The sequence below is a fragment of the Scyliorhinus torazame genome, chromosome 5, assembly GCF_047496885.1.
Source record: "Scyliorhinus torazame isolate Kashiwa2021f chromosome 5, sScyTor2.1, whole genome shotgun sequence".
In the NCBI taxonomy this organism is placed as follows: domain Eukaryota; kingdom Metazoa; phylum Chordata; class Chondrichthyes; order Carcharhiniformes; family Scyliorhinidae; genus Scyliorhinus; species Scyliorhinus torazame.
Genome location: NC_092711.1, coordinates 289,850,615 through 289,869,738, shown reverse-complemented (window position 1 = coordinate 289,869,738; position 19,124 = coordinate 289,850,615).

The window sequence follows — 19,124 nt, the reverse complement described above, 5'->3', positions numbered from 1 at the left end:
GAGGCGAGAAAACCGGCGTGCAGCTCGCCGGCTGCAGAACTGGCTTGTCTCGCCACATTGTGCAGCACTCTGTGCAGAAAAAGTTTGCAGGCATGACCCATGCCATCACGCTGGCGAGGCGGGGCTGAAAAAAGCTGGCAATGCTTGGAATCGCGGTAAGAGCAATGTTGCAGTGATGGTGGGGGGGGAACGGAGTAAAGGTTACATGAGTATATTACCTGTGGATTGTAAGTCAGAAGAGAGTATGGATGAGGAGGAAATGGAATTTGCGAATGAGAATTTGGCAAGAAGATGCTCAGCCATATGGTTGGCCACATGGTTAACCAATGGCCCAAAGTGTTTCCTCCATTGAGGCTAGGGTTTGTTCCTGCCACTTTACAGGTGTCCTGTGTTGCCTCTGGTTATGCGCCAGCTTGCCCAGCAAAAGAGAGGGAAGTTATCAGTGAGTGTGCTACAATCTAATTGTCTACCTTGACTGACCATGGTTCAACAAGCTTTGAGATTTGAGTTTGAGGCTTGCTGCAGTCACACACGAGGGTGAGATAAAGCTAGGGATATTAGATAAGAGCCTAGTGAGAGGTGAGTGATGGGGGTCTGGAGAATTAAGCTGTACTGAGACTTGGTAGGATGTGACATTTGAAACTGCATTTCACTGACCTTGACCACTGTTACGATCACGTTAAAGTTTTTATTTGTTGTTTTTTTAGAATCAGAAAAACCAGGTAGTTGCAAAAAGAATGAAACCGCAAAGTTCACAATTTAAAACAAAATAATGTATGACTCAAAAATCAAAGAACATGAATATTAATAACTGCACTCTGTCTTAAATTGTCAGTACATCAAAGATATTAAAAGTACAAAGAACATAGTTGCTTCTTCTCTCAACCATTGGTAATTAAAACTTCATTCTAAACCCATTGACTTACCCTCCGAGAAGTCAAATCAGATACTTGACTAAAATAGAAGATTAATTACTTAGCCTGGATACTGTTTCAAAGATTTATATAAAGATTGAGATTTATTGGACTTACTTTCAGTAAAACTGTCCCTTCGAATCTCCTTCAACTACCTCAGGATTATGGACTCCTCATTCAACTCAGATGTCAGTCTCTCTCTCTCTGTCTCTCTTATCAGTATTCTTTCCCTCGAAGTTCAGCTAACTGTCAGGTGTCTTTCAGTTGACAAGGTTGAAATTCTTTTAACCAGCACACAGAATTTGAACGAAATTCTTCTGGAAAGAGATGTTCCCCTTTTTGCAGCCAGTACTATAAAATAAAATCCTGCTTGAGGCCACGACTGTCATAATATACACCAGTATATCATGGTGCAGACACACACACACTGATGGACATGCAGTGGGACCAATCAGCATACACAACACCGCAGCCAATCACCAGTGAGAGCACACGCACTATAAAGACAGGGGACGGGAGAGTTCCCGCTCATTCTAGTATCAGCCAGCTCGGAGCACAGAGCTCACAGCCTGCAACACAGACATTCACCATGTGCTGAGTGCATCACCTGGTTAGGACTAGGCAAGGATCAACAGTTAAAGCTGGTATTGCATTTACCCACAGTTCAAGTATGTTAATATAGTTAACCTTATAATAAAATAGAGTTGCACCACTTCCAGTGTTAGTGACCTGTTTGTGATCCAGAACACCCAACACATCAACAACCACTTCTACAATGTACTCATCCCGATAAACAACTTCTTGTTAACCATTTATGTACTGTTTATTTTCCAGGCAACCTGGCCACATAATCATCTGTTGGATGCTAGATGCTTGCAAAGAAATCACCTGCAAGAGAATCATGGGCGTCATTCTCCGACCCCCCAGAGGGGTTGCCGAAGTCTCCGAAGGGAGAAAAGTCAGCGGGGCGTTAATGTCGCCGCTGCCGCGGAGAATGTCACGGGTCTGCGCAAGGCAGCCGATTTTGGGCCTGCCGATATTCTCCCTTCCGGATGGGCCGAAGTCCCGTCGGCGTGATGACCGTTCACGTCGACGTAAATTAAACCTCCTTTTCATCGGCGTGACCCTGTGCTCCAGGTTCACGCCGACCAGCGTGGAGGTGAGTGACGGCCTGGGGGGTTGGCTCTGGGCAGGCGATGGCGTGGCCGCAGTCTGAATGCGTGAGGAGAGGTGTGTCTCGGGTTGTGTGTGTGTGTGTGCGCCGGGGGGGGGGGGTGGTGGTTAGAGTAGGCTGGGCTCCGGGGGAGTGCCGGGAGGGGGTCCGTGCTGGGGTGGAGGTTGGGGGTTGGGGGGGGTCCTTGCTGGGGTGGAGGTTGGGGAGGGGGTCCGTGTCGGGGTGGAGGTTGGGGGGGGGGTCCGTGCTGGGGAGGGGGATGGGGGGGGGGGGGGTCCATGCCTGGGAGTGGGATGGGGGGTCCGTGCCGGGGTGGAGGTTGGCGGGGGGGTGTCCGTGCCGGGGTGGAGGTTGGGGGGGGGTCCGTGCCGGGGAGGGGGATGGGGGGGGGTCCGTGCTGGGGAGGGGGATGGGGGGTCCGTGCCGGGGTGGAGGTTGGGGGGGGGGTCCGTGCCGGGGAGGGGGATGGGGGGGGGGGTCCGTGCCGGGGTGGAGGTTGGGGGGGGTGTCCATGCCGGGGAGGGGGATTGGGGGGGGTGGTTCGTGCTGGGGAGGGGGATGGGGGGGTCCGTGCTGGGGAGGGGGATGGGGGGGGTCCGTGCCGGGGAGGGGGATGGGAGGGCAAGTGAGTTGGTCCACCTGGCCAGGTGCCAGCCTCCAACAGTTGGACCCATGCGGTCAATGCCACCTGGCTGGGGGGAGGAGGGGATATGGGCAATGGTGACATGTCATCGTTCCCACCCCCCCCCCCCCCAAAACCCCCCAGCCCGTCATGTTTTCAGATCATCCAGTGATGTTGGCCGCCGTGGCGGCAGCCGCTCATGTCTATGTTGCCCTGGATGAGGAGGAGGAGGAGGAGGAGGAGGAGCGTGCCAGAGAGGCGGCGCAGGCTGCTGCAGAGGGGCAGGCGGCAGCCGCCCAGGCTGGAGGGTCACCTGACCGACAGGACGAGGAGGGGGAGGAGGACGTCGCGGCCCCACGGCAACGGAGGCACCCAAGGGCGCCCCGTGTGTACCGGCCCAGGCAGTCATACCAGGACCTCACGGACCGGGAATGCAGGAGGAGACTCCGGATGAGCCGGGAAACCGTGGCACACATCTGCCACCTGCTGGCACACCTGTCACCGCGTGGCACTGGCGGGGGACACCCTCTCCCCGTGTCCGTCAAGGTTACGGTGGCCCTGAACTTTTATGCAACGGGGTCATTCCAGGCACCGAGTGGGGACCTGTCCGGCATATCGCAGACATCGGTGCACCGGTGCATCCGGGCAGTGACAGATGCCCTATATGCCATGGCGCACCGCTACATCCGCTTCCCCGTGGACCGGGCCAGCCAAGATGCCCGCGCCGTGGGCTTCTCTGCCGTGGCCGGGTTCCCCATGGTCCAGGGTGCGATCGATGGGATGCACGTCGCCGTGTGGCCATCTGCAGATAACTGGGCCGTGTTCACCAATAGGAAGGGGACCTATTCGATGAACGTACAGGTGGTCTGCGACCACCGCATGATGATCCTGCACGTCTGCGCCCGTCACCCAGGCAGTGTACACGACTCATTCGTGTTGTCGCGGTCATCCATCCCCGGCATGTACGAGGGACGCCATCCCCGGCTGAGGGGCTGGTTGCTGGGCGACAGGGGCTACCCATTGCGATCGTGGCTGATGACGCCTATACGGAGGCCACGCAATGAGGCGGAGAACCGCTACAATGATGCCCATGTAGCGACAAGGGGAGTGATAGAGGGGTGCTTTGGCGTGCTGAAGATGCGTTTCAGGTGCCTGGACCTCTCTGGGGGCGCCCTCCAGTATCGGTCAGATAGGGTCGGCCGCATCATTGTGGTGTGCTGCGTCCTGCACAACGTAGCCCAACAGAGGGGCGATGTGCCGCAGGCAGAGGAGGGCGGAGTGGAGGAGCAGCAGGAAGAGGCGCAGTCCTCCCCAGATGAGGGGGATGGGGGTAATGGTCAGGGCAGACGGGGTAGACACAGGCGGGTGGCTGTCCACCGTTACTGGCTGGCCCAGCGGGCACGGGACAGACTGATAGACGCCCGCTTCACTGACTAGATGGGCGTGGGAATCGGGTAGTATGGCCACAGACCGCACACCATGGCAACAGCCGACCACCCACACCCCCCACCCATCCACCCACCCAGCACCCTCACCCCCCTCCCCAACCCCACCCACCCCACCCGCATGCACACCACCCTCCCCCCATTGCCGATCCACCTGCGGCACAAATGGCCGGGCTCACACAGTTGCGGGTGGACGCGTGTCTATCGCAGGCCATGGAGGATGATGACAACCCGCCCTGCGGTGAGCTCCTGGCTCTACATCGTTGGACTATGTCTGACCCATGGCCACAGTACCACCATCCACCCGGACCATCCCTGCATGCGGCTGTGACACTGCAGCGCACGGTCCCGTCCTCTGCCCGGGGGATGTTGATGGCGGCCCAGGGGGAAGGGGGCAGACTCACCTGGGGCTGAGGTAAGACCACCCCTCACACACACACTTGCGCTCAACGTACATGACACCCCCGCACACTTTGGACAGAGCACAAAGGCAGCTTCTGTAGGTGTAACATTGACTTTAATAACCAAAGGAGTTCATGCACGTGCCCTAGCCCCTAAAACTCATCTGTGCCCTGCAACCGTGCCAACTTACTCAGTGTCTAATTGTTTGGCCTTACGGGCCCTTTGACTACGTCTACGTGGTTCCCCAGATGGTACAGCAGAACTGGAGGTGGACTCCTGTGATTCCTGCCCTCTGACACTGGATCCCTTTGGCGGCCGTTTCCTGGGGCGTCCTGGCCTAGATGGGCCAGGCTGCGGCCCGGGCGACTGGGATGGCGAGCTGCCAGCTTTCCTGCCCGTTGCCCACCCGATGCACCTAGGACGGAAGGGGGGGAGTCCGAGGTGTCGCGGTGTACCGGGACCTCCCCTACAGAGGGAGCCGGGACGGACCACACCACCTCCTCCTCCCTTGGGGTTCCCGATGGCCCCCAGGCCTCTACATGGGTGGGGGATGCGAACGGACTGGCCATCCGACGCCCCCCGACATCTGGCGCTGCCAGTCCTGCAGGCCCGTGCTGGTATCGACAGGGGTCTGCAGGTTTGCAGCCATGGAGCCCAGGGGGTTGGCAAACCCTGTCTGTGACAGTGCGACGCCGGCTCGCACATGGCCACTGGCGCCGATGCCCTCAGCGATGGCCTGCAGAGACTGGGCCATAGCCTGCTGAGACTGGGCCATGGCCTGCAGAGACTGGGCCATGGCCTGCTGAGACTGGGCCATGGCCTGCTGAGACTGGGCTATGGCGTTGAGCGCCTCTGCCATCTGGCGCTGGCACTGGCTCATGGCCTCCTGTGAGAGGGCAGCCATTTCCTGGGCCACAGACGCCGCCTGCACGGAAAGCCCCAGGCCTCGCAAACCGTTCCCCATGTCTGACACCGTCGCACCCATTGCCTCCACCGCGGACGCCACCCGTGCGGTGTCGGCCTGGGTGGCACGCATGGCCGGCACCACTCCCAGCTCCTGGACGCGGGTGGACTCCTCCACCTGCGACCGCAGCCGCTGCAAGCCGCCCGTCACCCTCTTCGCTCGTCTCCGGGTCGGTGGTTGCATCGGATCTATGTGTGGGTGTGGTAACTCCAGGAACCCGGGATCCATCTGGGCGGCAGATGTTCGCTTGGGCTGGGCTGCCCTCCGACCGCCCGGCCCCTCTGCTGCTCCTACCTCCACCTGCTGTACCGGGACGGCTGTGTTGTGCGCACCAGTGAGTGTACCAGACGCCTCATCACTAAAGTGCCCAACCGTGGTGAGTGTTTCTGCGATGGTGGAGGGTGTTGGTGACAGCAGTGGCGTTGTGTCGTGCTCTTCGTCCCACTCTGAGTCCATGGCACTTTGGGGTGGGGGTTCGTCTCCACCCATCCACTCTGAGTCACTGTCCGGTATTTCGTCTTCCTGGGTAGTGCTGTCCCGGGTACTGCTGTCCCGGGTAGTGGTGTCCCGGGTAGTGGTGTCCTGGGTAGTGGTGTCCCGGGTAGTGGTGTCCTGGGTAGTGGTGTCCTGGGTAGTGGTGTCCTGGGTAGTGGTGTCCTGGCTCGGATGTGACGGGGGCCTGTGGCTGCCCCCCTCGTCGCTGGGTGGTCGCTCCCGCACGTGACGGGGGTGTCGTCTCCCTGTTGCTCCAGGTCTCTCCGTCTCCCGTGGTGTGCGAGGAGCATCCTGCGGGCGTCGCATGCTGGAGGGTGTGGGTCTTTCCGTCTCCCGTGGTCTCCGAGGGGCATCCTGCGGGCGGTCTGCATCTGCGGGGATGGGTGCCTGGACGTTTGGTCCTGCGATACACAATGAAGCATGCATGGTTAGACATCAGGCAGTGATCAGGTGATACGGGGGAGGGGGATATAGGGGAGGGGGGATATGGGGACGGGCTGTCAGTGGCTCACTTGCTAGTACGCCCCCGACCTCTGCATCAGCAACCTCCCGGTCCTCAGGTCCGCCAGCCAGTTCCAGGGCCCTTTCCTGGTGTTCGGTCAGTGGCCTCTCATCAGCGGGGCCTCCTCCAGTCCTCACATGCTCCCTATTGTTGTGTGCGCGCTTCTCCTGTTGGGGGGGGGGGGGGGGGTGGCAGGGGTAAAAGGCAACACTGTTAGGCAGGTATATGAATGCACGCCATCGGTTGCGTGTGCATTGCAGAGGTTAAGGTTAGGGCTGGATTCACTTGGGGATATGGGGGTATGGGGGAGGGGGGGATATGGGGGAGGGGGGATATGGGGGAGGGGGGATCTGGGGGAGGGGGGGATATGGGGGAGGGGGGATATGGGGGAGAGGGGATATGGGGGAGGGGGATATGGGGGATAAGGGGGAGGGGGGATATGGGGGATATGGGGAGGGGGGATATGGGGGAGGGGGGATATGGGGGAGGGGGGGATATGGGGAGGGGGGGATATGGGGGAGGGGGGATATGGGGGAGGGGGGATATGGGGAGGCTCACCCTGCCTGCTCTGACGAGGTCGTTCACCTTCTTGTGGCACTGGGTGCCTGTCCGTGGTGTCAGGGCCACAGCGGTGACGGCCTCTGCCACTTCCCTCCACAGACGCCGGCTGTGGCGTGGGGCAACTCTGCGGCCGTGCCCGGGATACAGGGCGGCCCTCCTCTGCTCCACCGCGTCCAGGAGTGCCTCCACATCGCGTGACTCGAACCTCGGGGCTGAGCGGCGGCCAGCCATCCCGTCGGGTGTTGCGGTCGGGTGTTCCGGTCGGGTGGGGGGGAGCAGCGCGGCCTTATGAGCCGTCACGCCGTGCGGTGCGTATGACGCTGCACGGCGTGAACCACTGCGCAAGCGCGGATCCCGTTACGTCGCTGCTAGCCCATTTCGGGCCGGAGACTATCGACCCATTTTTCCGACGTGACGCAAGTCGGATTTGCGCCGTTTTTTGCGCCGATCGGCGGACTTTCCGCCGATAACGGAGAATTTCACCCCATGTTCTTAAACGGACTATCATCCCATCGTAATACATGGATCTTCCCAAAAGGGGACAAAGTCTCCTAGCGAGTGCGTTTAGCCGTGTGAATCCCGGCACTCACAGTGCCGAGAGCCACATGGCTATTCAACAAGACTTGCTTTGAATAAGGGGCCTAAATGGGGAACGCTTGGTTGAGGTCGCACATAGCCTCGATTTTTGCAACAGGGAGCTCCGCAGGCTGGAACTTCCCGTTGTAGCGAGAGATTCGGACGTCATTTTGAAATGGCATCCCGATCTCCGAGGCCCCCAAAAAACTTCCCCAACCTCCCACCAGCCCGAATGCAACATGGGAGGGCACCTGGCTCCCGCCCCCCCCCCCCCCCCGCACACCACAGCACACACGGTGGGCAACCCGGCCCAATCATGCACGCACAGAAAATGCCAACTTGGCACCTTGGCAGTGCCACCTGGGCACTTTGGCAATACCAGGCTGGCACCCATGTGGCACTGCCAGGGTGACAGGCTTGCACTGCTAGGGTACCCAGGTGGTACCAGCAGTAGCAGGGCACCCACCTGTCCAAAGGGCTTTAAGCTGGGGGCCTCCGATCCGCTTGGGGACCCCCACGAGGGCCGTTCCCTCCGGTTCCCATTTGTGGGGGGCCAGTACCAAACGACACTCGGCCGAGGTCTCCGAGGCAAAGGGATTGAATCCTAAAGCCTCAGGTACCTTGGAAATCTGCACATTAGAGGAAGGCTTACTGCCTCCCTCCAATATGCAGATTTGCCAAAACCTGATCCCACCTATTGTGGGCAGGATTCTCTTTGCAATGTCTTGCGAGATTGTGTTGAATCTCATGAGGCATTGTAAGCCTGGTGGATCTCGAGAGTTGGGTCTCCGGGCTTTAACCGGCCACGCTGTGCCGCGGCGAGCTGCTTTTCTGGCGCAGCGTGGCTGGAAGATTGCGCTCAAGGCTTTACCCAGATGTATGTGGGTCATCACAACACTCGCATAAGGCTATTTTACTTTATTGAACATTACATTCAGATCCTCAGGGACAGCATATTATCATTGACCATGGCTATCTGCTTCCACCACCATTTGAAGCTAATATAGCTAATCTAACTCCACTATTTAAAAAGTGAGAAAGGAGGTAGAGAGAAAGGAGGGAATTATAGACCAGTAAGCTGACATCGGGAGTGGGGAAAATTCTAGAATCCATTATTAAAAATGTTATAGCTGAGCACTTCGAAAAAGTGGCAGGATTGGACAGAGTCAGCATGGATTTTGAAGGGCAAATCATGCTTGACAAACCTACTGAAGTTCTTTGCGGATGTAAATAGGAGAGGTGATGAGGGGGTCTCGTGGGGATGTGGTTTATTTGGACTTTCAGAGGGCTTTTGACAAAGCCCTGCATAAGTGATTTGCATGTGAAATTAAAGTGCATGGGATTAGGAGTAGTATATTGAGATTGATAGAAAACTGGTTGGCAGACAGGAAACAAAGAGTAGGAATTAACAATTATTTTTCAAATTGGCGGGCAGTGACTTGTGGGATACCATTAGGGTCGATGCTGGGACCCCATCTATTCACAATATATATTGATGATTTAGATGAAGGAACAAAATGTAATGGGCGGGATTCTCCAACCCCCCGCCGGGTCAGAGAATCCCCGGGGGACGGCGCGAATTCTGCTGCGCCGCCCAGACGCCGGCTACCTTATTCTCCGGCACTGTTGTTCGGGCGGGGGCAGGATTCCTGCCACGCCGGCCGGGGGCCATTGGCAGCGGCACCCCGGCGATTCTCCGGGCCCCGATGGGCCGAGCGGCCGTCCATTTTTGGCCAGTCCCGCCGGCGTGGGTTACTCAGGTCCCACACGGAGGGACCTGGCAGGTGAGTATGCGTGGGCGGTCCTCGGGGGGGCGCGGGGGATCCAACCCTGGGGGGGGGGCCCCACGGTGGCCTGGCTCGCGATCGGGGCCCACCGATCTGCGGGCAGGCTTGTTCCATGGGGGCACTTCTTCCTTCCGCGCCAGGCCCCTGTAGGGCTCCGCCATGGCCGGCACGGAGAAGAGAACCCTCCCCCCGTGCATGCGCCAAAATACGCCGGCCGGTCTGCGCAAGCGTGGAATCACGCTGACCGTTCCGCGCATGCGTGAGATCACGCCGGTCCTTCGGCGTATGCGCGAACTCACGCCATCCCTTCGGCGCAGGCTGGAGCGGTGCCAACCCCTCCGGGCATCCACCTAGCTCCCGAAAATGCGGAGAATTCTGCACTTTTGGGGGCTTTTGACGCCGGAGTGGTTGGCACCGGTTCTCCCGCCAGCATGGGGACTTTGTCCCCAGAAGGGAGAATCCCGGCCAATATTTCCAAATTTGCAGGTGACACAAATTTGGGTGGGAGGGGGAGCTGTGAGGAGGATGCAGGGATCCTTCAGTGTGATTTGGACAAATTGAGTGAGTGGCCAAGTTAATGGCTGATGCAGTATAATTTGGAGAAATGTGAGGTTATCTGCTTTGGTAGCAAAAATGAGAAGGTAGACTATTATCTGAATGACCATAAATTACGAGAGGGGAATTTGCAACTAGACCTGTGTATCCTTGTACACGAGCTGCTGAAGGTAAGATTGCAGGTAAAGCAGACGGTAAAGAAGGCAAATGGTATGCTGTCATTCATTGCGAAGGAATTGAGTACAGTAGCAGGGATGTCTTGCTGCCATTATACAGGGCCTTGTGCAGCCACACCTGGAATATTGTGTACAGTTCTGGTCTCCTTATCTTGCTCTAGGGGGAGTGCAGCAAATGTTTACCAGACTGATTGCTGGGATTGCAGGACGGAGTATGAGGAGTAATTGATTGGATTGGATTGGATTTGGATTTTGTTTATTGTCATGTGTACCAAAGTACAGTGAAAAGTATTTTTCTGCGAGCAGCTCAACAGATCATTAAGTACATGAAAAGAAAATAATGGAAAATACATAATAGGGCAACAGAAGGTACACAATGTGACTACATAACACCGGCATCGAGTGACACTTACAGGGGTGTAGTGTTAATGAGGTCAGCCCATAAGGCGGTCGTTTAGGAGTGTGGTAACTGGTTTTGAGACTGTTCATGCGGGTTCTCAGACTTTTGTATCTCCTGCCCGATGGAAGATGTTGGATGTCTGAGTAGGCCAGGTGGGAGGGGTCTTTGATCATGCTGCTGCCCGCTTTCCCCAGGCAGCGGGAGGTGTAGATCATTGAATCATAGAATCATAGAATTTACAGTGTAGAAGGAGGCCATTCGGCCCATCAAGTCTTCACCGGTCCTTGGAAAGAGCACCCCACTTAAGCCCATGCCTCCACCTATCCCCGTAACCCAGTAACCCCAACTAAACTTTTTGGACACTAAGGGCAATTTAAAATTGCCAATCCACCTAACCTGCACATCTTTGGACTGTGGGAGGAAACCAGAGCTTCCGGAAAAAAAATCATGCACACACGGGGAGAATGTGTAGACTCCGACAGACAGTGTCACAAGCCGGGAATCAAATCTGGCACCCTGGAACTGTGAAGTAACTGTGCTAACCACTGTGCTATTGTGCTCACCCCTTTTTAAACTAGAATCATAGAATTTACAGTGCAGAAGGAGGCCATTTGGCCCATCGGGTCTGCACCAGCTCTTGGAAAGAGCACCCTACTTAATCCCAGACCACCACCCTATTCTGTATCCCAGCAATCCCACCTAACCTAAGGGCAATTTAGCATGGCCAATCCACTTAACCTGCACATCTTTGGATTGTGGGAGGAAACAGTTCAATAGATGGAGTCAATAGATGGGAGGCAGGTTTGTGTGATGGACTGGGCTGTGTTCACGACTCTCTGAAGATTCTTGCGGTCTTGGGCTGAGCAGTTGCCATACCAGGCTGTGATGCAGTCAGATAGGATGCTTACTATGGTGGATCTGTAAAAGTTGGTAAGAGTTCATGTGGACAAGCCAAATTTCCTTAGTTTCCTGAGGAAGCATAGGTGCTGTTGTGTTTTCTTGGTGGTAGCGTCGACGTGGGTGGACCAGGACAGATTTTTGGAGATGTGCATCCCTAGGATTTGAAGCTGCTAACCATCTCCACTTCGGCCCCATTGATGCTGACAGGTGTGTGTACAGTACTTTGCTTCCTGAAGTCAATAATATTAATAATAATAACCTTTATTATCACAAGTAGGCTTACATTAACACTGCAAGTTACTGTGAAAAGCCCCTAATCACCCCATTCCAGTGCCTGTTCGGGTACACAGAGGGAGTATTCAAAATTCAGAATATCCAGCTCTTTTTGCTGGCATTGAGGGAGAGATTGTTGTCGCTGCACCACTCCACTAGGTTCTCTATCTCCCTCCTGTATTCTGATTCGTCATTATTCAAGATCCGGCCCACTATTGTCGTATCGTCAGCAAACATGTAGATGGAGTTGGAACCCGATTATGGTGTTGAAGGCGGAGGTGTAGTCAATAAATAGGAGTGTGATGTAGGAGTCCTTGTTGTCGAGATGCTCTAGGGATGAGCGCAGGGCCAGGAAGATGGCGTCTGCTGTGGACAGGTTGCAGAGGTATGCGAATTGCAGTGGACCGGGGCATTCTGGGAGTATGGAAGTGATGCGCTTCATGGCCAACCTCTTGAAGCACTTCATTATGACTGAAGTCAGATTGAGTCGGTTAGGATTGTATTTGCTGGAGTTCAGAAGAATGAAGGGTGATCTCATAGAAACCTATAAAATTCTAACAGGACCAGACATGGTAGGTGCAAGAAGGTTATTCCTGATGGTGGGTGTGTTCAGAACCAGGGGTCACAGTCTGAGGATACGGGGTAGACCATTTAGGACAAGAGATGAGGAGGAATTTTTTTCACCGATAGAGTGGTGAGCTTGTGGAATTTCTTACCACAGGAGGTAGTTGAGGCCAGAATATTGTATGCTTTTAAGAAGCAGTTAGGGGGCGGCACATGGCGCAGTGGTTAGCACAGGGACTGCGACGCTGAGGACCGGGCTTCAAATCCTGGCCCTGGGTCACTGTCCGTGTGGAGTTTGCACACTCGCCCTGTGTCTGCATGGGTTTCACTCCCACAACCCAAAGATGTGCTGGTTAGGTGAATTGGCCACACTAAATTGCCCCTTAATTGGAAAAGAAAAATAATTGGCTACTCTAAATTTATTTAAAAAAATAAGCAGTTAGATATAGCACTTAGGGCGAAGGGGATCAAAGGATATTGGGGAAGGCGGGATTAGGCTATTGAGTTGATGGTCAGCCGTGATAATAATGAATGGCGGAGCAGGCTTGAAGGGCTGAATGGCCTCCTCCTGCTCCAACTTCTATATTTCTAGGTTTCTATGAATAGGTATCCGGAAAGCCATGCTCACTTCCTTTATGACTGCCAACACCTCCTCTAGATACAATGCACATCCCCTTTAATGTATACTAAACCTAGAGCAAGAAGACTTTATCAATATACGGCTGAATGTTAAATATGCAACCGTTGATCAGCTTTAAAAATGGAAGCAAAAATAAATCAAACATTAGGAATTTGCATTTCTTTTTTTCAAATGAGGCCCAGGTCAGCCCAAGGTTAGAGAGAATCTGGACCTCTATATGTCTCCATAAGACTTGAGTAGGCCCTAACCAGCATTGTGCACTGTAAAATAATTCTGATATAAATAAGACCATAAGACCATAAGACATAGGAGCGGAAGTAAGGCCATTCGGCCCATCGAGTCCACTCCACCATTCAATCATGGCTGATTTCAACTCCATTTACCCTGCTCTCTCTCCATAGCACCTTAATTCCTCGAGAAATCAAGAATTTATCAACTTCTGTCTTCAAGACACTCAACGTCCCGGCCTCCACTGCCCTCTGTGGCAATGAATTCCACAGACCCACCACTCTCTGGCTGAAGAAATTTCTCCTCATCTCTGTTCGAAAGTGACTCCCTTTTATTCTAAGGCTGTGCCCCCGGGTCCTAGTCTCCCCTGCTAATGGAAACAACTTCCCTACGTCCACCCTATCTAAGCCATTCATTATCTTGTAAGTTTCTATTAGATCTCCCCTCAACCTCCTAAACTCCAATGAATATAATCCCAGGATCCTCAGACGTTCATCGTATGTTAGGTCTACCATTCCTGGGATCATCCGTGTGAATCTCCGCTGGACCCGCTCCAGTGCCAGTATGTCCTTCCTGAGGTGTGGGGCCCAAAATTGCTCACAGTATTCTAAATGGGGCCTAGCTAATGCTTTATAACGCTTCAGAAGTACATCCCTGCTTTTATATTCCAAGCCTCTTGAGATAAATGACAACATTGCATTTGCTTTCTTAATTACGGACTCAACCTGCAAGTTTACCTTTAGAGAATCCTGGACTAGGACTCCCAAGTCCCTTTGCACTTCAGCATTATGAATTTTGTCACCGTTTAGAAAATAGTCCATGCCTCTATTCTTTTTTCCAAAGTGCAAGACCTCACACTTGCCCACGTTGAATTTCATCAGCCATTTCTTGGACCACTCTCCTAAACTGTCTAAATCTTTCTGCAGCCTCCCCACCTCCTCCATACTACCTGCCCCTCCACCTATCTTTGTATCATCGGCAAACTTAGCCAGAATGCCCCCAACCCCGTCATCTAGCTCGTTAATATATAAAGAGAACAGCTGTGGCCCCAATACTGAACCCTGCGGGACACCACTCGTCACCGGTTGCCATTCCGAAAAAGAACCTTTTATCCCAACTCTCTGCCTTCTGCCTGACAGCCAATCGTCAATCCATGTTAGTACCTTGCCTCGAATACCATGGGCCCTTATTTTACTCAGCAGTCTCCCGTGAGGCACCTTATCAAAGGCCTTTTGGAAGTCAAGATAGATAACATCCATTGTCTCTCCTTGGTCTAACCTATTTGTTATCTCTTCAAAGAACTCTATCAGGTTTGTCAGGCATGACCTCCCCTTACTAAATCCATGCTGACTTGTCCTAATCTGACCCTGCACTTCCAAGAATTTAGAAATCCCATCCTTAACAATGGATTCTAGAATCTTGCCAAAAACCGAGGTTAGGCTAATTGGCCTATAATTTTCCATCTTTTTCCTTGTTCCCTTCTTGAACAGAGGGGTTACAACAGCGATTTTCCAATCCTCTGGGACTTTCCCTGACTCCAGTGACTTTTGAAAGATCATAACTAACGCCTCCACTATTTCTTCAGCTATCTCCTTTAGAACTCTAGGATGTAGCCCATCTGGGCCCGGAGATTTATCAATTTTTAGACCTCTTAGTTTATCTAGCACTTTCTCCTTTGTGATGGCTACCATATTCAACTCTGCCCCCTGACTCTCCTGAATTGTTGGGATATTACTCATGTCTTCTACTGTAAAGACTGACGCAAAGTACTTATTTAGTTCCTCAGCTATTTCCTTGTCTCCCAGCACTAGATTACCAGCGTCATTTTGGAGCGGCCCAATGTCTACTTTTGCCTCCCGTTTGTTTTTAATATATTTAAAGAAACTTTTACTATCATTCCCAATGTTACTGGCTAGCCTACCTTCATAATTGATCCTCTCTTTCCTTATTTCTCTCTTTGTTATCCTCTGTTTGTTTTTGTAGCCTTCCCAATCTTCTGACTTCCCACTACTCTTTGCCACATTATAGGCTTTCTCTTTTGCTTTGATGCATTCCCTAACTTCCTTTGTCAGCCATGGCTGCCTAATCTCCCCTCTGATAACCTTTCTTTTCTTTGGGATGAACCTCTGTACTGTGTCCTCAATTACTCCCAGAAACTCCTGCCATTGCTGTTCTACTGTCTTTCCCACTAGGAGCTTAGGCCGATTTTCGTCAGTTCCTCCCTCATGCCCCTGTAGTTACCTTTATTTAACTGTAACAGCTTTACATCTGATTCTACCATCTTTCTTTCAAATTGCAGATTGAATTCTACCACATTATGATCACTGCCTCCTAAGTGTTCCCTTACTTTAAGATCTTTAATCAAATCTGGCTCATAACATAACACTAAGTCCAGAGTGGCCTGTCCCCTCGTGGGCTCCATCACAAGCTGTTCCAAAAAGCCCTCCTGTAAACATTCAATGAATTCCCTTTCCTTGGGTCCACTGGCAGCATTATTTACCCTGTCCACCTTCATATTGAAGTCCCCCATGATCACTGTAACCTTGCCTTTCTGACATGCACTTTCTATTTTGTGGTGCATTTTGTGCCCCTGGTCCTGACCACTGTTAGGAGGCCTATACATAACTCCCATTATGTTTTTTTTTGCCTTTGTGGTTCCTCAACTCTACCCACACAGACTCCACATCATCTGACCCTATGTCGTTTAGTACGATTGATTTAATTTCATTCCTAATTAACAAGGCAACCCCACCCCCTCTGCCCACCTCTCTGTCTTTTCGATAGGTTGTGAATCCCTGGATGTTTAAATGCCAGTCCTGAACCCCCTGCAACCACGTCTCTGTGATGCCTACCACATCATACCTGCCAGTCACAATCTGGGCCACAAGCTCATCTACCTTGTTCCGTACACTGCGCGCATTTAAATATAGCACCTTTAATTCTCGATTGACCGTCCCTTTTTGTTTTCTTATTGTGGTGGACCTTGGTTTACTGAGCCTTTCCATACACTGTGTCATATTTTGTGGGATGGGGACTATCGTAACCTCTCCTGAGTTCTGTCTTTTCGTGCTTTTTTGTATTACTAAGCAGCTACGCTTCCCACTGATTACTTCACCTCTTGGTTCCCTGACTTTCCCTTCCCTCCCAATCTCTAGTTTAAAGTCCTATTGACCACCCTATTTACTCTTTTCGCCAGAACACTGGTCCCAGCTCGGTTCAGGTGGAGACCATCCCAACGGTATAGGTCCCCCCTGTCCCAAAACTGATGCCAGTGTCCCATGAAAAGGAACCCCTCTTTCCCACACCACGCTTTCAGCCACGTGTTAACTTCCCTTATTCTTGCCTCCCTATGCCAATTTGCACGTGGCTCGGGCAGTAATCCGGAGATTATGACCCTTGAGGACCTGTTTTTTAATTTGAATCCTAGCTCTTTATAATCTCTAAACAGGTCCTCTTTTCTAGACTTGCCTATGTTGTTGGTACCGACATGGACCACAACAACTGGATCCTCCCCCTCCCTCTCCAGTATCCTTTCAAGCTGGTCAGAGATGTCCCGCACCCTAGCACCGGGCAGGCAACATACCATGCGGGACTCTTTATCCTGCTCACAAAGGATACTATCTATCCCCCTGATAATAGAATCCCCTACAACTACAACTTGCCTATTTACTCCCTCCCCTTGAATGGCCTGCTGAACCATGGTGCCTTGGTCAGCTGACTCATGCTTCCTGCAGCCCTGTTCGCCATCCACACAGGGAGCAAGTGCCTCATACCTGTTGGACAGGGTCAAGGGCTGAGGCTCCTGAGTTCCTGACTGCTGGTTCCCTTTACCTGCCTGACTTGCAGTTACACCCTGCTGTCCCTGGCCACTGGCAAGATTTAAATTACTTACTCTGACAGGTGTGACTGCCTCCTGAAACACAGTGTCCAGGTAAGTCTCCCCCTCACGGATGTGCCTCAGTGTTTGAAGCTCAGACTCCAGCTCGTCAACTCTGAGCCGGAGCTCTTCGAGCATCCAACACTTACTGCAGATGTGGCCGCTGCAGCTCACAATGGGATCTGCCAGCTCCCACATCAAGCAGCTCAAGCACATCACCTGACCAGCCATCAGTAATTAATTAATCAGTTTAATTTAAGTTTACGAGTTTAGCTGTGTTTTTAAAAAAAATTGGGGCAGACTTGCTATCAACCAATCAGATCACAGCTTCCCTCTGACTTCACTTTTGGAGAAAGAAAACTGGAAAACAGGAAGTTACCGTTAAGTTTTTTATACTCACAGCGACTGCTCCTCCTCATCCGAATGGCTCCCAAAATTAGGCCCGAAGAAAGAGAGAGAACAAAACAGTCGGGAAAAAGCACCTTCTCCCACTCTTCACCGAATTACCTCTGCATCAAATTACCAAATTCTCACTCTGTCTGTGTCTCACTCATTCAGGCTGTGTCTCCTTGACCAGCGCAATGCTTCAAATCCAAAGCAATTGAGCATATATGAAATCCTATATACATGGAGATGTACATTTCCTATGTATTATATAAGTTAGTTTATGAAGAATATTTTGCACATGTATCTTGCTTTTCACACCATTCACCTTTATAAATATAAAGATAACTATGTCACATTGACCTGAGTTTTGAAGTCAGAGGCAAAGGAACAGCCCTCGCTGCTGACCTCAGAATAAACTAATCATATTAGCGGGTTCAAGAGCATAAACTTTCTCTTTTGTAACGTCAGTTTTAATCTACACCTTGTACAGTGGGGTATGCATCATAAGGGCAAGCAGCAGGCATGCTGCTTAGTCCATCATATTGAAGGATTCTCACAGATAGCAAAGTAGGAAGTTAAAAAGTAGGGAATGTAAAATAACGTTTACATCAGAAAGCAAAAATGAAGATAGGGACATGTCTGTGAGGTTAAGGGAGAAATATAAACTGAAGAAAAGTCTTTCTGAAAAAGATAATTTTTATTTTATTAAGAATCTGAAATTTATTGTTCTTCTGAGGGAATGAGATCCCACATTTATAAAACTAGCTTTTCATTACCAGAGAGATTGTTCAGCAATAATTGAGATTTGGCAAACCAATAAGAACTCACCTACTCCCGCCTGAATGAACAAAGATTAGCTTTATCATTGCTCCTTTGTATGAGAATGCTGTATAAACACATTTTCCTTGCAGTACAAAGATGACTATAATTCAAGCATGTTTAATTGGTTGTAAAGCACTTTGGGACATCCCGTGGTCATGAAACGTGCCATATAAATACAAGCCTTTCTTTCTTTCCATGACATTTCATTCTAAATAGTTGAACTTCACAACAAATCAGCGATTTATAAATAATTCCATCTGTGAAGGCTGCAGCAGCGCAACCTACAAAAGAATAAGGTATCACTGACAGAAACTTCCAGTTTTCCACATTCAAATGAAAATGTACGGATGCCAGAATCTGCGCCTAGCTCAATAATAACAGCGAATTGAGACAACCTCACTTTGATCACTAATACAAATCCCAAATATCTTGTACAGTCCTGGCAAACACACTCCTTCAACTCTGAATTCAGCTTTGGCTTACAATGTACCTTAGCAGGGCATTCCCTTAGGAGTCCTGCTACGTAGCGGTTATCGGCATTCTTTTCATGAATGTATTTTATTAAAACTGGAATTTCAAGTAATCCATGTGTTTTCAGGAAATATGCCACTTTAATAAAGGTATTTATTTAATAGAGTTCCACAAGTAACATGGACCCTCTGGTATTCCATCCAAATGGTAATGCACTTCCCCCTGGATACTACATGTCAGCAGCCTTTCACAGCCCAGTTACAGACTTTCCTCACCTTACACTCAACAATAGACAATGCCATTGTCCTAGATGGATGTTGAGAACAAACTGAACCACTGAACGATCAACCAGTAAATATCCATCATTTTAATATTATTTTATGTAGGTT